We start from the raw sequence: 16217 nt of genomic DNA, 5'->3' as shown, positions 1-16217 counted from the left end.
TCCTCTGAAGAGGATGAGTATGTTACTGAAGAGCAAGTTGCTAAATACCTTGGAGCATCATGAAACTAAATGACAAGTTATTTGGAAATGAGACTTGGAGGAGAACCTCCCTTGCTCACCAAAGAACTGGATGACTTGTCTAGGCAGAAACTGCCTCAAAAGAGGATCCTGGAAGTTTTCTATACCTTGTACCATAGGTACCATGACCTTCAAGAAGGCCTTGTGTGACTTAGGGTCAAGTGTGAACCTCATGCCCCTCTCTGTAATGGAGAAATTAGGGATCCTTGAGGTGCAAGCTGCAGAATCTCATTAGAGATGGCAGACAACTCAAGAAAACAAGCTCATGGACTTGTAGAGAATGTTTTGGTAAAGATTGAAGACCATTACATCCCTACTGATTTCATAGTCCTAGAGACTGGGAAGTGCATGGATGAATCCATCATCCTTGGCAGACCCTTCCTAGCCACAGCAAAGGCTGTGATTGATGTTGATAGAGGAGATTGATCATTCAAGTGAATGAAGAATCCTTGGTGTTTAAGGCCCAAGGATATCCCTCTGTCATCATGGAGAGCATGAAGAGCTTCTCTCAAAACAGAGCCAAACAGAGCCCCCACAGTCAAACCTAAGTTTGGTGTTGGGAGGCTACAACCAACTCTAAGTTTGGTGTTGAAACCCCACATTCAAACTCTAAGTTTGGTGTTGGGAGGTTCCAACACGGTTCTGAGCATTTCTGAGGCTCCATGAGTCCTCTGTCAAGCTAATGACATTAAAGAAGCGCTTGTTGGGAGGCAACCCAATGTTTTTAATTAATTATTTTTCTTTTGTTATTTTATCTTTTTTTGTAGGTTGATGATCATAAGAAGTCACAAAAACAATGAAAAAAGCAAAAAAAATGAAAAACAGGAAGAAAACAGCACACCCTGGAGGAAGAAGCTGCTGGCGTTTAAACGCCAGTAAGCCTAGCAGTTGGGCGTTTAACGCCCAGTCTGGCACCATTCTGGGCGTTTAACGCCAGAAAGGGGCACCAGACTGGCGTTAAACGCCAGTAAAGGGCAAGAACCTGGCGTTAAACGCCAGGAATGGGCACCAGCCCGGCGTTTAACACCAGAATGGCTCAAACGTGATTTTGAGCAACATTTGGTGCAGGGATGACTTTTCCTGACACTACAGGATCTGTGGACCCCACAGGACCCTACCATCACTCTCTCTCTTCTTCCCCCATTCACCAATCACCTCAACACCTCTTCCCCAAAAACCCCTCACTTATCAAATCCCTCTTTCTCTTCACCACTCACATCCATCCTTCATAAAACCCCACCACCTCACCTTCAAATTCAAACCACTTTCCCTCCCAAACCCACCCATAATGGCCGAACCTTTCCCCCCCTCTCTCCTATAATACCCTTCTTCAACTCTTCATCACACAACCTAAACACCCTTTCTTCCCCCTCTTTGGCCGAATACACCACCATTTCCCTCTTCTTCATTTCTTCTTCTTCTACTCTCTTCTTTCTTCTTTTGCTCGAGGACGAGCAAACATTTTAAGTTTGGTGTGGTAAAAGCGTTGCTTTTTCATAACCATTTATGGCATCCAAGGCCGGAGAACCCTCTAAAAGAGGAAAGGGAAGGCAAAAGCTTCCACCTCTGAGTCATGGGAGATGGATTCCTCTCAAGGGTGCATCAAGACCACTTCTATGAAGTTGTGGCCTTGAAAAGGTGAGCCCCGAAGTCCCCTTTTCACTCAAAAAGGGTGAATATCCGGAGATCCGCCATGAGATCCGAAGAAGAGGTTGGGAAGTTCTTACCAACCCCATTCAACAAGTCGGAATCTTGATGGTTCAAGAATTCTATGCCAATGCATGGATCACAAAGAACCATGACCAAAGTGTGAACCCGAATCCAAAGAACTATCTCACTATGGTTCGGGGGAAATACTTGGATTTTAGTCCGGAGAGTGTGAGGGTGGCGTTCAACTTGCCTATGATGCAAGGAGATACATCCTTACACTAGAAGGGTCAACTTTGATCAAAGGTTGGACCAAGTCCTCACAGTCATATGTGAAGAGGGCGCACAATGGAAGCAAGATTCAAGAGGAAAGCCGGTCCAATTGAGAAGGCATGACCTCAAGCCCGTGGCTAGAGGATGGTTAGAGTTCATACAAACGCTCAATCATCCCCACTAGCAACCGGTCCGAAGTTACCATAGACCGGGCCATCATGATCCATAGTATCATGATTGGAGAAGAAATAGAGGTTCATGAGGTTATAGCCCAAGAACTCTATAAGGTGGCGGACAAGACCTCCACCTTGGCAAGGTTAGCCTTTCCTCATCTCATTTGTCACCTCTGTTATTCATTGGAGTTGACATAGAGGGAGACATTCCCATTGATGAGGACAAGCCCATCACCAGAAAAGGATGGAGTACACAAGAGATCTCACTCATCATGAGATCCCTGAGATTCCTCAAGGGATGAATTTTCCTCCACAAAACTATTGGGAGCAACTAAACACCTCCCTAGGAGAACTAAGTTCCAACATGGGACAACTGAGGGTGGAGCATCAAGAACACTCCATCATCCTTCATGAAATTAGAGAAGATCAAAGAATCATGAGGGAGGAGCAACAAAGACAAGGAAGAGACATTGAGGAGCTCAAGCACTCCATAGGATCTTCAAGAGCAAGAAAGAGCCGCCATCACTAAGGGGACCCGTTCTTTGATTTCCTTGTTCTTTATTCTTCTGTTTTTCGAATTTTTATGCTTTATGGTTATCCATGTTTGTGTCTTGTGATCATTAGTGTCTTAGTGTCTATGCCTTAAAGTTATGAATGTCCTATGAATCCATCACCTTTCTTCAATAAAAATGTGCCTAATTGATAAAAGAAAGAATTGCATGAATTTTGAATTTTATAATAGTTTAATTATTTTGATGTGGTGGCAATATTTTTGTTCTCTGAATGTATGCTTAAACAGTGCATATGTCTTTTGAATTTGTGGTTCATGAATGTTGGCTCTTGAAAGAATGATGAAAAAGGAGACATGTTACTGAGGATCTGAAAATCAATAAAATGATTCTTGAAGCAAGAAAAAGCATTTCAAAAAAAAAAACGAAAAAAAAAGAAAAAAAAAAGAGAAAGGAATAGAGTTGTGATCCAAGGCAATAAGAGTGTGCTTAAGAACCCTGGACACCTCTAATTGGGGACTTTAGCAAAGCTGAGTCACAATCTGAAAAGGTTCACCCAATTATGTGTCTGTGGCATGTATGTATCCGGTGGTAATGCTGGAAGACAGAGTGCTTTGGGCCACAGCCAAGACTCAATAAATAGCTATGTTCAAGAATCATCATACTTTACTAAGAGAATCATTAACACTATCTGGATTCTAAGTTCCTAAAGAAGCCAACCATTCTGGATTTCAAAGGATAGAGTGAGATGCCAAAACTGTTCAGAGACAAAAAGATAAAAGCCCCGCTCATCTAATTAATACTGATCTTCATAGATGTTTTTGGAGTTCATTGCATATTCTCTTCTTTTATCTTATTTGATTTCAGTTGCTTGAGGACAAGCAACAATTTAAGTTTGGTGTTGTGATGAGCGGATAATTTGTATACTTTTTGGCATTGTTTTAGTATGTTTTTGATATGATATAGTTAGTTTTTAGTATATTTTTATTAGTTTTAATTAAATTCACTTTTCTGGACTTTACTATGATTTTGTGTGTTTTTCTGTGATTTCAGGTATTTTCTGGCTGAAATTGAGGGACCTGAGCAAAAATCTGATTCTGAGACCAAAAAGGACTGCAGATGCTGTTGGATTCTGACCTCCCTTCATTCGAAGCGGATTTTCTGGAGCTACAGAAGCCCAATTGGCGCGCTCTCAACGGCGTTGGAAAGTAGACATCCTGGGCTTTCCAGCAATATAATAGTCCATACTTTGCCCAAGATTTGATGGCCCAAAACCGGCGTTCAAAGTCACCTCAAGAAATCCCAGCGTTAAACGCTGGAACTGGCACCCAAATGGGAGTTAAACGCCCAAACTGGCACCAAAGCTGGCGTTTAACTCCAAGAAGAGTCTCTACACGAAATTGCTTCATTGCTCAGCCCAAGCACACCAAGTGGGCCCGGAAAAGGATTTTTATGTCATTTACTCATTTCTGTACACCCTAGGCTACTAGTTCTTATAAGTAGGACCTTTACTATTGTATAGAAATCTTTTGATCACTTTAGATCTCTAGATCATCTTTGGACATTTTAGTTCTTAGATCATTGGGAGGCTGGCCATTCGGCCATGCCTAGACCTTATGCTTATGTATTTTCAACGGTGGAGTTTCTACACACCATAGATTAAGGTGTGGAGCTCTGCTGTACCTCGAGTATTAATGCAATTACTATTGTTCTTCCATTCAAATTCCGCTTGTTCTTTGTCCAAGATATCACTTGTTCTTCAACATGATGAAGGTGATGATTGACGCCCATCACCATTCTCACCCATGAACAAGATGACTGACAACCATTTGTTCTACAAGCATCTGAGGCTTAGTGAATATCTCTTGGATTCCTGATTGCACGATGCATGGTTGATCGCCTGACAACCGAGTGCTCGCCTGACAAACAAGCCAACCATTCCGTGAGATCAGAATCTTCGTGGTATAGGCAAGAATTGATGGCAGCATTCAAGAGAATCCGGAAGGTCTAACCTTGTCTGTGGTATTCTGAGTAGGATTCAATGATTGAATGACTGTGACGTGCTTCAAACCTGTAACCTACTGGGCGTTAGTGACAGACGCAAAAGAGTTATTCTATTCCGGTAGGGGAGGGAACCGAACCGGTGATTGGCCGTACTGTGACAGAGTATTGAGCATTAGCTTTCACTGCGAGGATGGGAGGTAGCTGCTGACAACAGTGAGACCCTATACGAGCTTGCCATGGAAAGGAGTAAGAAGGATTGGATGAAGGCTGTAGGAAAGCAGAGAGACGGAAGGGAAGGCATCTTCATACACTTGTCTGAAGCTCTTACACCAATGATATACATAAGTATCACTATCTTTATCTTTTATGTTATTTTCGTTCATCACCATATATATCTGAGTTTGCCTGACTAAGATTTACAAGATGACCATAGCTTGCTTCAATACTAACAATCTCCGTGGGATCGACCCTTACTCACGTAAGGTTTATTACTTGGACGACCCAGTGCACTTGCTGGTTAGTTGTGCGAAGTTGTGTAATGCCATGGTATTAGGCGCACCAAGTTTGTGGAGCCATTACCAGGGATTATGAGAGTTGTGAAAAAGTATAGTTCACAATTTCGCCGACCACTTATCCTCTTCAATGAGGATGTTTCCTTCTATGATAACTCCAGCTGAGTAACATAGATGGAAAATAAGATGAGGAAAAGCTAGCCTTACCGTGGTGGAGGACTTTTCGGCTATTTTGTAGAGTTCAAAAGGGATGACTTCATGAACTTCTACTTCCTCTCCAATCATGATGCTATGAATCATGATGGCCCGATACACAGTAACTTCGGATCGGTTGCTAGTAGGGATGATGGAGCGTTGGATGAACTCCAACCATCCTCTAGCTACAGGCTTGAGGTCCAGTCTTCTCAGATGAACTGGCTTGCCTTTGGAGTCTCTTTTTCATTGAGCTCCTTCCACACATATGTCCATAAGGACTTGGTCCAACCTTTGATCAAAGTTGACCCTTCTAGTGTAGGGGCGTTCATCTCCTTGCATCATGGGCAAGTTGAATGCCAACCTCACATTTTCTGGACTAAAATCTAAGTATTTCCCCCGAACCAATTTAAGATAGTTCTTTGGATTCGGGTTCATACTTTGATCATGGTTTCTAGTGATCCATGCATTGGCATAGAACTCTTGAACCATTAAAATTCTGACTTGTTGCATGGGATTGGTTAGGACTTCCCAACCTCTTCTTCGGATCTCATGTCAGATCTCCAGATACTCATTTTTCTTGAGCTTGAAAGGGACCTCAGGAATCACCTTCTTTTTTGCCACAACATCATAGAAGTGGTCTTGATGGGCTTTGGAGATGAATCTTTCCATCTCCCATGACTCGGATGTGGAAGCTTTTGTCTTCCCTTTCCCTTTTCTAGAGGATTCTCCGGCCTTAGGTGCCATTAATGGTAATGGAAAAACAAAAAGCTTATGCTTTTACCACACCAAACTTAGAAAGTGCTTGCCCTTGAGCAAGAGAAGAAAGAAGAAAGAAGAGAATAAGAAGAAGAAGAAAATATGGAGGAGAAGGGGAGAGGTGTGTTCGGCCAAGGTGTAGAGGAGGGGGTTGTGTTGTGTGAAAAAGAAGTAGAATGGAAGGGTTTATATAGGGAGGGGGGAGGGTAAGTTCGGCCATTTTAGGGTGGGTTTGGGTGGGAAAGATTTTTGAATTTTGAAGGTAGGTGGGGTTTATGGAGAAGAGTGGATGGATGTGAGTGGTGAAGGGGGTAATTGGGAAGAGAAATTGAGGTGATTGGTGAAGGGTTTTGGGGAAGTGTGTTATAGGATTATTAGGAGGTAAGGTGGGAATATGTTAAGTGGGGATCCTATGGGGTCCACAGATCCTGAGATGATCCTGTGGGGTCCACAGATCCTGAGGTGTCAAGGATATACATTCCTGCACCAATTAGGCATGTAAAATGCCTTTGCATACTATTCTGGCATTTAAACGCCAAAATGATGCATGTTCTGGGTGTTCAACGCCCATGTGTAGCATGTTTCTGGCGTTGAACACCAGTTCCATGCTTGTTACTGGCGTTCAGTGCCAGCTTTCCTCAGAGTGCATTCCTGGCGTTTGAACGCCAGGATGGTGCTTGTTTCTGGCGTTCAGCACCAGATCCATGCTCTGTTCTGGCGTTGAACGCCAGCCAGATGCTCTTTACTGGCGTTTAAACGCCAGTAAGTCCTTCCTCCAGGGTGTGATTTTTTCTTCTGCTGTTTTTGATTCTGTTTTTAATTTTTATAATTTTTTGTGACTCCTCATGATCATGAACCTAATAAAACACAAAATAACAATAAAATAAAAATAAAATTAGAAAAATAAAAATTTGGGTTTCCTCCCAACAAGCGCTCTTTTAATGTCACTAGCTTGACAGTGGGCTCTCATGGAGCCTTAGAGAAGTTCAGACCATGATGAAGTCCTCCCAACACCAAACTTAGAGTCTGAATGTAAGGTCTTCTCAACACCAAACTTAGAGTTTGGTTGTGGCCTCCCAACACCAAACTTAGAGTTTGATTATGGGGGCTTTGTCTGACTCTGTATTGAGAGAAGCTTTTCATGCTTCCTCTCTATGTTTACAGAAGAACACCCTTGGGTCTTAAACACAAGGTAGTCCCCATTCAATTGAAGGACTAATTCTCCTCTGTTAACATCTATCACAGCTCCTGCTGTGGCTAGGAAAGGTCTTCCCAGGATGATGCATTCATCCTCCTCCTTCCTAGTGTCTAAGATTATGAAATCAGCAGGGATGTAAAGGCCTTCAACCTTTACTAACACATCCTCTACTAATCCATAAGCTTGTCTTACTGACTTATCTGCCAATTGTAATGAGAATAAGGCAGGCTGTACCTCAATGATTCCTAGTTTCTCCATTACAGAGAGTGGCATAAGATTTATGCCTGACCCCAGGTCTCACAGAGCCTTATTAAAGGTCATGGTGCCTATGGTACAGGGTATTAAGAATTTACCAGGATCTTGTTTCTTTTGAGGTAAAGTTTTCTGAATCCATGTATTTAGTTCACTAATGAGCAAGGGAGGTTCACCTTCCCAAGTCTCATTTCCAAACAACTTGGAATTCAGCTTCATGATAGCTCCTAAATATTGAGCAACTTGCTCTCCATTTACATCTTCATCCTCTTCAGAGGAAGAATAGTCTTCAGAGCTCATGAATGGCAGAAGAAGATTTAGTGGAATCTCTATGGCCTTTATATGAGCCTCAGATTCCTTTAGGTCCTCAATAGGGAACTCTTTCTTGCTTGAGGGACGTCCCAGGAGGTCTTCCTCACTAGGATTTTCGTCCTTCTCCTCCCTTGTGCTTTCGGCTATGTTGACTATGTCAATGGCCTTGCACTCTCCTTTTGGATTCTCTTCAGTATTGCTTGGGAGAGTACTGGGAGGAGTTTCAATGACTTTCTTACTCAGCTGGCCACTTGTGCCTCCAGATTTCTGATGGAGGACCTTGTTTCACTCATGAAACTTAAAGTGGCCTTAGCCAGATCAGAGACTATATTTGCTAAGCTAGAGGTGCTTTGCTCAGAATTCTCTGTCTGTTGCTGAGAAGATGATGGAAAAGGCTTGTTATTGCTGAGCCTGTTTCTTCCACTATTATTAAATCCATGTTGAGGATTTTGTTGATCCTTTCATGAGAAATTTGGATGATTTATCCATGATGAATTATAGGTGCTTCCATAAGGTTCACCCATGTAATTAACCTCTACCATTGTAAGATTTTCAGGATCATAAGCTTCTTCAGAAGCTGCCTCTTTAGTACTGTTGGATGCATTTTACCATCCATTCAGACTTTGAGAGATCATGTTGACTTGCTGAGTCAACACTTTGTTCTGAGCCAATATGGCATTTAGAGCATCAATTTCAAGAACTCCCTTCCTCTGAGGCGTTCTACTATTCACAGAATTCCTCTCAGAAGTGTACATGAATTGGTTATTTGCAACCATATCAATAAGTTCTTGAGCTTCTACAGGCATTTTCTTTAGGTGAATGGATCCACCTGCAGAATGGTCCAATGACATCTTGGAAAACTCAGATAGACCATAATAGAATATATCCAATATGGTCCATTTTGAAAACATGTCAGAAGGACACTTTTTGGTCATCTACTTGTATCTTTCCCAAGCTTCATAAATGGATTCACCATCTTTTTGCTTGAAGGTCTGAACATCCAATCTAAGCTTGCTCAGCTTTTGAAGAGGAAAGAATTTATCCAAGAAGGCAGTGACCAGTTTATCCTAGGAGTCCAGGCTATCTTTAGGTTGTGAATCCAACCATGTTCTAGCTCTGTCTCTTACAGCAAAAGGGAAAAGCATGAGTCTGTAGACTTCAGGATCTACTCCATTCATCTTAACAGTCTCACAAATCTGCAAGAACTCAGTTAAAAACTGGTAAGGATCTTCAGATGGAAGTCCATGAAACTTGCAGTTATGTTGCATTAAAGCAACTAATTGAGGTTTCAGCTCAAAATTGTTTGCTCCAATGGTAGGAATGGAGATGCTTCTTCCATCAAATTTAGACGTTGGTTTTGTGAAATCACCAAGCATTCTCCTTGCATTATTGTTGTTGGGTTCGGCTGCCATCTCCTTCTCTTGTTCAAAAATTTCAGAAAGGTTGCCTCTGGATTGTTGTAATTTAACTTCTCTTAGTTTCCTCTTCAGAGTCCTTTCAAGTTCAGGATCAGCTTTAACAAGAGTGCCTTTTTCTTTATTCCTGCTCATATGAAAGAGAAGAGAAAAAGAAAAGGAAGAGGAATCCTCTAGATATAGACAAAGAGGATCCTTATTATTAGTAGAAGAAGAAGGGGATAAGGGTTAGGAAGAGGGGATAAGAACTTGGTGGATGGATCCCAACACAAGGGTAAGGATAGGGGAAGTGATTTGAGATGAAGAGAGGTGAAGAGAAGTATTAGTAAATAAATAAATAAATAGAAGAAGAGAAGAGGGAGAGAATTCAAAAATAATTTTGAAAAAGTAGTTAGTGATTTTTGAAAATTAAAGATAAGATATAATTAAAATTAAAATTTAAAATAATTAATTAATTAAAAAGAATTTTTGAAAAAAGAGGGAGGTATTTTCGAAAATTGGTGAGGGAAAGGTAGTTAGGTGGTTTTGAAAAAGATAAGAAACAAACAAAAAGTCAAATAGTTAGTTGCAAAAGATATTAAAGTCAAAATTGAAAAAATAAGAAGATAAGAAATTAGATAAGATATTTTTAAATCAAATTTTTGAAAAAGATAAAATTTTGAAAAAGATATGATAAAAAAATAAGATAAGAAGATATGATAAAAAGATAAGATAAAAAGATATGATAAAAAGATTTAATTTTTAAAATCAAAATTAATTACTTAACTAACAAGAAACTAAAAGATAAGATTCTAGAATTTAAAGATTGAACCTTTCTTAACAAGAAAGTAACAAACTTCAAATTTTTGAATCAATCACATTAATTGTTAGTGTAATTTCGAAAATTAGAAATAAAATTAAGAAAAAGATTTTTTGAAAAAATATTTTTAAATTTTCGAAAATTAATAAGAAAAATAAAAAAGATTTAATTTTTGAAAAAGTTTTGAAAAGATAAGATTTTTAAAATTGAAAATTTGACTTGACTTATGAGAAACAACTAATTTTAAAAATTTTTGACTAAGTCAACTCAAATTTTTGAAAATTAGGAGAGAAATAAGGAAAAGATATTTTTTATTTTTGAATTTTTAATGATGAGAGAGAAAAACAACAAAAATGACTCACAATATGAAAGATATGAATCAAAACTCATGATGCATGCAAGAACACTATGAATGTCAAGATGAACACCAAGAACACTTTGAAGATCATGATGAACATCAAGAACATATTTTTGAAAAATTTTTGATGCAAAGAAAAAATGCAAGACACCAAACTTAGAAATCTTTAATGCATGGACACTATGAATGCAAAAAATGCATATGAAAAATAACAAACAACACAAAACAAGAAAACATCAAGATCAAACAAGAAGATTTATCAAGAACAACTTGAAGATCATGAAGAACACTATGAATGCATGAAATTTTCGAAAAAATGCAAGAAAAATTTTTAAAGCATGCAATTGACACCAAACTTAAAAATTGATTCAAGACTCAAATAAGAAACACAAAATATTTTTGGTCTTTTATGATTTTATGATTTTTTTTGTATTTTTATTAAATTTTTCAAAAATTATATTTTTGAGAAACAAAAATAAAGAAAAATTTTTTGAAAAATTTTTTGAAAGCTTTTTGAAAAGAAAATTACCTAATCTGAGCAACAAGATGAACCGTTAGTTGTCCAAACTCGAACAATCCACGGCAACAGCGCCAAAAACTTGGTGGGCGAAATTATGATCATCAACAATGGCACTTTGGTATGTGCGTCTATTAACTTAGCACTTTCTTTCCACAACTCCACTCAACTAACCAGCAAGTGTACTGGGTCGTCCAAGTAATAAACCTTTCGTGAGTAAGGGTCGATCCCACAGAGATTGTTGGTATGAAGCAAGCTATGGTCATCTTGTAAATCCCAGTCAGGCGGATTTAACCAATTGATTATGGATTTTCTAAAATAAATAATAAATGATAAACGTAAAATAAAGATAAAGTTACTCATGTAATTCCATGGTGAGAATTTTAGATAGGCGTATGGAGATGCTGTGCTCCTCCTGAATCACTGCTTTCCTACTTCTTCCTTCTAGTTTCTCATCACTTCTTTCTATGGCAAGCTGTATGTAGGGCATCACCGTTGTCAATGGCTACATCCCATCCTCTCAGTGAAAAAGGTCCAAATGCTCTGTCACAGCACGGCTAATCATTTGTCAGTTCTCAATCAGGTTGGAATAGAATCCCTTGATTCTTTTGCATCTGTCACTAACGCCCAGCCTTCAGGAGTTTGAAGCTCGTCACAGTCATTCAATCCCGGAATCCTACTCGGAATACCACAGACAAGGTTAGACTTTCCGGATTCCCATGAATGCTGCCATCAATTCTAGCTTATACCACGAAGATTCTCATTAAGGAATCTAAGAGATATGCGCCCGGCCTAAGGTAGAACGGAAGTGGTTGTCAGTCACGCGCGTTCATAGGTGAGAATGATGATGAGTGTCACAGATCATCACATTCATCAAGTTGAAGTGCAACGAATATCTTAGAACAGGAATGAATTGAATTGGATGGAAAATAGTAGTAATTGCATTAAAACTTGAGGTACAGCAGAGCTCCACACCCTTAATCTATGGTGTGTAGAAAATCCACCTTTGAAAATACATAAGTGATCAAGGTTCAGGCATGGCCGAATGGCCAGCCCCCAAATCAAAAACCAATGTGTAAAAATCAGATATGAACCAAGATGTCAAATACAATAGTAAACTGTCCTATTTTATACTAGACTAGCTACTAGGGTTTACAGGAGTAAGTAATTGATGCATAAATCCACTTCCAGGGCCCACTTGGTGTATGTTTAGGCTGAGCTTGATCTATCCACGAGCTGAGGCTTCTTTTGGAGTTGAACGCCAAGTTGTAACGTGTTTTGGGCGTTCAACTCTGGTTCGTGACGTGTTTCTGGCGTTTGACTCCAGACAGCAACATGGAACTGGCGTTGAGTGCCAGTTTACGTCGTCAAATCTCAAACAAAGTATTGACTATTATATATTTCTGGAAAGCTCTGGATGTCTACTTTCCAACTCCATTAAGAGCGCGGCATTTGGAGTTCTGTATCTCTAGAAAATCTATTTCGAGTACTGGGAGGTCAGATTCCAATAGCATCAGCGGTCCTTTGTCAGCCTCCTTATCAGAGTTTTGATCAGGTCCCTCAATTTCAGCCAGAAAATACCTGAAATCACAGAAAAATACACAAACTCATAGTAAAGTCCAGAAATGTGAATTTAGCATAAAAACTAATGAAAACATCCCTAAAAGTAACTAGATCATACTAAAAACTACCTAAAAACAATGCCAAAAAGCGTATAAATTATCCGCTCATCAGGAGCACATATGCTACATCAATATGTCGACTCCTCGGGTAGCTGAATGGTTATGGGTGTAGAAGCCCAAGTTCACCAACCTGGGGGTTTGGATCCCTTTCTCTCCTTTAGTCGTGTCTCTCCTAAACCGGTGTGATGTGGCGCCTTCACAACTTTACCCAAATAGCTGTGCCTCCATCTGTTGCTTCAAGATGGTGTGCGACTACTTGGAGCTCCCGGCCTCCGTTAAAGTCTCTCTTTACTTCTTCCTCTTAACCAAGCCTTCAAAATAAGGGAAGCATAAAAAGGGGCATCACTCATTCCGAGCCGTGTAGAACTAACAAATCTTCAACTTGTTTGAGGATTCGTTTCATGGTTTCAAGAAAAAGGATTTTATGGTACGGCCCACCAAAGGTCGGCACCCCTTTTGGCTTACTCTAGAGGGGGAACGCTGCATACCGACCTATTGGAGCTTTGGTACCAGCACCAACTATTTAATAAAAGTGACTTACGAGAGGTTGGGTTAGTGAAACTGGCAAATTGCCGACATATTGCTGGCCATTTTTGGTGCGAATAACCTCAACCCCACCTCTTGATGGGTGATCGTGAGACCGGTAGGAGTCAGGTGGGTAAGAGTTTGCTTTTGATCTTGTTTTCACCCTCTCTTTCTTTTCTAACTGGTATACTTTATATAATTGTTTCATTGCTTTCGCTTCTCTATTTCACTGTTCATGGCAGCCGGGTAGACTGGCCTTGCTGAACTGATGGCTCAATTCCTTCCTGGGAATAGCAGAGATAGCTTAGAGACTCCTTCTGCAGATGCTCCTCCTTCTCCTATTGTCGCGGTCGAGTCTTGACCTGCGTCGAGGTGAATCCCGGCATAAGTGCAGCTGGTGGGGGTGGGGGTCGCCCACAAAAGGATGTCATCGTGGAAGACTCTGGTCCCAACGTGACCATCGTGGAAAGCCACAGGAAGAGGAAGGTAAAATCTAGTCCGGAAGGAGTCCTAACCATGACGCAGAAGAACTTCAACGCCGAGGGCTTCATTGACTCCCAACTCTTGCTGGGTACAAAGACCTTCTTCCAAAATGAAGACTTGGCCTCCCAAGCAAAGTGGACTTATTGCACCCTTCTTCGCACTGCTTCTATTGCGAGAAAGGCAGAACCCATACTGGCCCAGTGTCACGTCTTGGACGGTAAATACCGGGCGGCCTTGCGGGACATCGGTGGCTTGAAAGCTGAAGTGGAGGCTGCGAAGATTAGCTTGGAGGAGTCCGAGAAGAAGCTAAACGTTGTCGACGAGGCGATAACTCATTGCAAGACAATCAAGCATGGCAAGGATGGCAAGATCATTGCAAGACACCTCGGCAATTGCAGCGTTCAAGACAATCAAGGATGGCAAGATCATTGATATCTTGAGGAAGTGACTTTTAACTTAGTAGTTAGAACTTTGAACTTGTAGTTTTGCTTGTTTTTGTTGGGCCGACACGGCCCCTCGTTTTATAGTGAACAATTTTATTTTGGCGAATTCTATGGTGTAGAAAAAAATTTCTACACCTATAAAATACTTGTGGCCTAACATAGAATGGACATGTGGACGTTCAAAACTGACTGAGCAGGAAGGATAAATAGATTATAATTTGTTGCAGTAATTTGCAGTGTATTACTAAAAAAATTAACAGTTTGATAAAATGTAATTACAGTTTTTAATTTATTTTTGATGGCCAGGTGAATTAGTTGAGAGAGGTTTTATTTGACCAATAATCATGAAGCACAAGACGAATAAAAAATATTTGGGTGGGATCCAGTGTTTTCCATAAATCTAGTGAAAAAAAAGGATAAAAAAAATTTAAATTGCTCCCCCCAAAAAAAAGCTAAACCACATTTTTAATATTTATGTGTTTAGTAGATTTTGATAAATATGCCAATTTTGAAATTGGGGGACCATAATTTGGTGTTTGGATAAATTATATAATTAAAATATTTTTTTCACAAGATATTACATTATAAAGTAACTTTATTATAAAAGTTAACATCCAATATTTTGAAAAAAAGTTGTCAAAAAATAATTTATAAACTTAATATCATAAATTTAAAATGAAATGAATGATAGTAAACAATAAAAAAGCAAGTAATTATGCTAGAAGACAATAACATCACCCTTAGAAAATGAATACAAATGAGTATGCAGAGTAGCAAAAGATTGGGTGAATAACTTTTTTCGTAATTATTAAAGACTACAATTTATAAAAAGTTGTATATTTTTGTTTTTTTTAGATATAATGCTGGTTTGGTAAAATTTTTAACTTTTGAAAGTAACTTATTAAAATTAGTTTTTGAAAGATAACTTTTAAAATTTTTAATAAATATAAACAACAATAATTATATTTAATAAAATAATTTTAAAATTTAAAATATCATAATAGATATAAATATAAAGATAAATATTTATAATTTTTAATATACAAAGTTATTTTAGATTTTTTTAATTTTAATAAATAGAAGTTAACTTTTAAAAATTACAGGTATAAATATATTATTTTTTTGGTTTAGTTTACTAAATATAAAACTAGGTTTTTAAATTTTTGAAAAACATAAACACCTCTATTAAACCAAACTATAATTCCTGAAAAACAAGTTATACCAGTTATATTTTAGAAAACAAAATAGAAGTAATTTGTGATAACCATAATTTACAAAATTCCTTTGGTGAAAGTAATTTGTGATAACCATAATATACATTCATCACAAAATCTTTTTTATTTTCGTGACCTGCATTTTGTTTTGTTTTTATATTTTTTTTTTACTCTAATATACTGCTAGGATAATAATATTGTGGGCCTATTAAGATTATTAGTCATTTTTGCTACTTTGATATATATTTTTGGCCATGTGCTCTCTTGATTTTATACACAGAACAATTCATCCGTCCTAAATATTCTTCAACTCTTGTGTGGTTCACGAGGTTTAGGCCAAACAAAAAACTCTTTCAACAAATAAATTTGGCCCATCAAATGATAAAATGATTACATTTCAAATCAAACTATTAATATTTATGGCAGTATGCTACTAATTACTGTGATAAGCTATAATGTTAGCCTTTTCTGTTATTGCTGAACCATCAATCAGTTACAAATGTCCACATGTCCTTCCTATACTATGCCACAAGTATTTTATAGGTGTAGAAAATTTTTCTTGTCTACACCCTAGCATTCACTTTTTATTTTTCTTATCGTTAGATCGGCGCGATGCCTGTTATATAAACGATTCTATTTGCTGGGCCGATCCAATACCCTTTTCAATTATTGTTCGCTCGTAGAACTTTTTTGCTTGGCTATCATATCATAAGTGACTATAGGTTAGATATCCGTTAATTATGACCATTTTAGCTCTCAGGGTGATCAGTCCCTAGTTGTCGATAAAACAGTGAAGTTCGAACAAACTTTAAAAATGGTGTAAATTAGATTTTAATAGTAGGTCTCGTCAAAACCCCTTACCGTAACCTCTT

At 38.7% G+C, this 16217-nt stretch overlaps 1 non-coding gene across 1 annotated transcript; it reads left to right on the top strand.

Annotated features, from left to right (window-relative positions):
* The first annotated feature begins 8818 nt into the window (after positions 1 to 8818).
* On the top strand, positions 8819 to 8922 carry LOC130977887 (small nucleolar RNA R71). The gene has a single exon (XR_009085559.1). It is a non-coding gene; the product is annotated as a small nucleolar RNA R71 (small nucleolar RNA).
* Positions 8923 to 16217: the final 7295 nt, after the last annotated feature.

The sequence above is a fragment of the Arachis stenosperma genome, chromosome 4, assembly GCF_014773155.1.
Source record: "Arachis stenosperma cultivar V10309 chromosome 4, arast.V10309.gnm1.PFL2, whole genome shotgun sequence".
NCBI lineage: Eukaryota > Viridiplantae > Streptophyta > Magnoliopsida > Fabales > Fabaceae > Arachis > Arachis stenosperma.
The sequence above is the reverse complement of the archived record's forward strand: the minus strand, read 5'-3'. Positions and strand labels throughout refer to the sequence as shown.